We start from the raw sequence: 4187 nt of genomic DNA, 5'->3' as shown, positions 1-4187 counted from the left end.
ATTCTGTTTACGCCAAATTCTGACTCTACCATCTGAATGTCTCAACAGAAATCAACTCATCAGACCTGGCAACATTTTTCCAGTCTTCAACTGTCCAATTTTGGTGAGCTCTTGCAAATTGTAGGCGCTGCTTTTTCGTATTTGTAGTGGAGATGAGTGGTACCGCGGTGGGTCTTCTGCTGTTGTAGCCCATCAGCCTCAAGGTTGTGGCGTGTTGTGGCTTCACAAATCGTTGCTGCATACCTCGGTTGTAACGAGTGGTTATTTCAGTCAAAGTTGCTCTTCTATCAGCTTGAATCAGTCGGCCCATTCTCCTCTGACCTCTAGCATCAACAAGGCATTTTCCCAACGGACGTGCTGCATACTGGATGTTTTTCCCCTTTTCACACCGTTCTTTGTAAACCCTAGAAATGGTTGTGTGCTTGAGAAGAAAAATCCCAGTAACTGAGCAGATTGTGAAATACTCAGACCGGCCCGTCTGGCACCAACAACAAAGCCACGCTCAAAATTGCTTAAATCACCTTTCTTTCCCATTCTGACTTTTGAGTTCAGGAGATGGTCTTGACCAGGACCACACCCCTAAATGCATTGAAGCAACTGCCATGTGATTGGTTGATTAGATAATTGCATTAAATGGTGTTCCTGATAATCCTTTAGGTGAGTGTATATTTTGTAGTTATTTTATGTTCACTTTGCAGAGTGGTGCAGAGGCAGATGTTGTTATCTGTATAGCATTTAGGTCTGTTTGCAATACATATGTGTATACACACACACATGGTGTGTTGTCTGATTCAGTTATCACCGTTTTGAATGTCATTGATGTTCAGAAAAACATTTTTTTAAATTAAACATAACAGGCAAAAACATTACATAAAATATATTATATGACAGAACCATTATCAACTGTTAGAACCATAACTTACACGTCACATACATAAAAGGCACTCAAATGTGTAAAACTAAAAAAAGACAAGACCACTAACAAACAAATTAACTACAGCTGTTCTGATATTCCAGACCAGTCTGATGCCTCTTGGCCAGTAACCCCCCCTTACATTTCATCAGTGTCTCATATCATAACCAACAACAATATACAAGTGCATGAACAAGAATTAATTACAAATGATTACAATAATACAGTACCGATGCAATAAGGAATGGGTACAACATTAACTCAGGATTTAAGAAACGTCTTCTTGTTTCCCCCCCCAAAGTGGATCAGCTGCTGTGTTCTCCTGTGTGATACAGCCCGGTATATGAAAAGCATGTAGCGATGTATCATTGACCGTTAACATTAATATAAATGTATATAGTCTATGCGATGAAGTCCATTCAAGGCAGAGAAATGTGGGACTGTTGTGCAAATCAACGTTAATGTTAGCGGTTAGCAATTAGCGTTAGCAATTAGCGTTAGTGCAAGCTAGCGATTTTTAAAAAGTTTCAATTAAGAACATGGTTGCAAGTATATATGCACAGGACTGTATAGAGCACAAAAGAAGTCTGTCATAATTTTAAATCAATCATTTAAGCCGAAAATACTTGGTCTCTGGTCGATGAGGCAGCATTCAATTACATTTCAATTCAATTCAATTTTATTTACATAGCGCTAAATCACAACAACAGTTATCTTGTTGCGCTTTCCATAAAGAGCAGGTCTAGACCGTACTCTGAAACCCAACAGTTCCTACCTAGAGCAAGCACTAGGCGTCAGAGACAAGGAAAAACTTCTAATAAGAGGCAGAAACCTCGAGCAGAACCATGGCTCATGGTCATTGTAGCAGAGGGTGTCAAGCAGGTCCATGGAGGCAGCAGGTGACTCCAACCATAGATCTATTGTTGCCTGTTGCACAATGTATATCGCCACCCCTCCATTTCAAGTAAGCTTGCGTCCTCCCTTGATTCTGTCATTCACTGTCTATGGTTCCAAGGGCCATACACCCCTTACCCCTCGATCAAAAAGTGTAATGTGACAGCACTAGGTCTCGCGTTAGCGCAAAACCTAGTAGAAGGGGTAAGGGGTAGGGGTAAGACAGAGGAATGAGATGTAGCCTAAGTGCCCCTTTCATTTATTCATAAAAGGTAGAGAGTAACCATTCTACGTGCTGCAAACAGGAGCAAACATTCCCTACAGGTTTACCTTTAACCATGACCAATACAAGCCTAAAGCTAGTGGTAAAAGAACCTATTTAACTTATGCTGAAGGCATTTACAGTGAAGCCATAAAGCAAGTTCTGCAGTGGACCCGGTATATCATCTGTCTGATTGATAAGTGGGTACAATATTTGTCTGATTGAAAAGTGGGCTTTCACACCAAAATAATTCATCCGATGATTTGCAGAGGGGGAAGAGAGTGTAAATGAAACAGCCCATTTGTGTGACATCCTGTTATATTCCTAAACCCCTCAACAAAGCCAGGTAGACTTTATGTTTCACAATTAGCCAACTAATTTCTGTAGACTATTTATAGATCTCGACGTTTCCAACCACACTTGAAGGCAGCCTTATTTCACAGGAACAAAAAGAAAGAAAAGAGACAAGTGAGACATAGCGAGTGCTTTGTTTTTGCAGGGAACATTCAGCTGTTAAACAAATTCCCGGGCAGTTCATGCTTGCGTTTCCTTCCTCAGTGTTTTAACCCTCCTGTTGTCTTCAGATTGGGATTTTACTCCTTTCCTCACAAGTTAAATAAATAATCAGTTCTCTACTTTCATTGAATATGTGTGTTTTTTGTCATTTTTATAGCATTTGGAGAAAAAACAACTGGTAAAAGAACTTTTAAAAAAAGTGTAAAAAAAGAGACAAAAATGTTTTTTACAAAATTATGAACAAATGTCAAAGATAGCGACAAATGTAAAAAAAAAAAAAAGCTTTAAAAATGGGGAAAAATAAAAAAATAAATTCAAAAGGCTCAGAAGAAGTTGACAAACGTTGAAAAAGTGACAAAGTCATTGTGGGGAAGACACAAAATGGTCGGAAAAGATTATCATAACCTTGATAAAAGGTTTTTAATTTTGAAAAACAAAAAAACTCAAATTTCCAGGTCAGCGGGAAGACAAGAGGGTTAAGACTTTCTTGTGGCAGAGATAGAGGCAGTGATGTTTCCTGTTTGCTGTACAGGATTCTCAATCCAAAGCTCTAAACACGCAGACAAGTCTGATCACCGGTTTCATGACTGGCCACCACAGTGTGACATGGGCTTGTGTTTCTCCAAAAGTTGAGTGGCTTTAATCTTATTGCCATCTTATTGTTTTAGTCCCCCACATGCGGCAACCCACGCCTCAAATTAAACGCACTAACCCCATTCAAAATGAATAGCAAGACCTGTGTTTTGGCCAGATTGTTGGACAGCCGGCGCAGGCAGTGTGAACACAGCCCAATTCTGCTGACAGAAAGGCTAACTCCCAATTGACCCAACCCACCGGTTGTGGAACAACTGCAGTTTCACTCTGAATGGCGTTGGAGTCATTTGGTTTCCATTAAGGGGAATGTGTGTATTTCCACTGACTGCGGAACGGCTGCGTCCCAACTCTGTCTCAGCTCCGGCGGTCCCTAGCCCTCCGGAGCAGATACGCAGAGCTTCTATTTTCACCTGGTGGGTGTTGACGGATGGCGGAGCACAAAGTCAATCCACAGCCATTCTGCAGTTGGTGGAATTCTGCGTCATGTGTGGCACTGTTACAGGCCTGTCCATAACCTTTTTAAAAAAAATGGTTTCATATGAACTGTCTTCTTGTTTTCAGTCTTCATCTGTCTTTTTTAAGGCCCCAATCTGTGTTTTCTTATTGTCAACACATCCCATCAAAAGACCAACACTGTGTTGGTCCAACTTTCAATGAATAGTAAAGGAGCTCCATGGCACAAAAGCATAAGCTATATCGGGCTGTGGAAAAACTTTTTTGTGGTATGTGTTGACAGAATATCACCAGCCGTTTCTTTTACTTTGTAATTTAGGAAGAAATTAGGGTAGACAATGCAAAGTCCTCACACATAGACCCCAGTGATTAGCATACAATAAGGTGATATTGAGCCTCCATGTAGCCGCTTCAAGTTTAAAATCAGGCAATTTATGAAGTGGGTGTCCATGACATTGAAATATTAAAGCCCATTTCCCCTTACGACTGCCGTCATATACAATATTTTAAAAACTTAATTAAGAATAAATAATTCATCTTCATCAAATGAATAGC

Source organism: Etheostoma spectabile, chromosome 4 (genome assembly GCF_008692095.1).
Source record: "Etheostoma spectabile isolate EspeVRDwgs_2016 chromosome 4, UIUC_Espe_1.0, whole genome shotgun sequence".
NCBI lineage: Eukaryota > Metazoa > Chordata > Actinopteri > Perciformes > Percidae > Etheostoma > Etheostoma spectabile.
The sequence above is the reverse complement of the archived record's forward strand: the minus strand, read 5'-3'. Positions refer to the sequence as shown.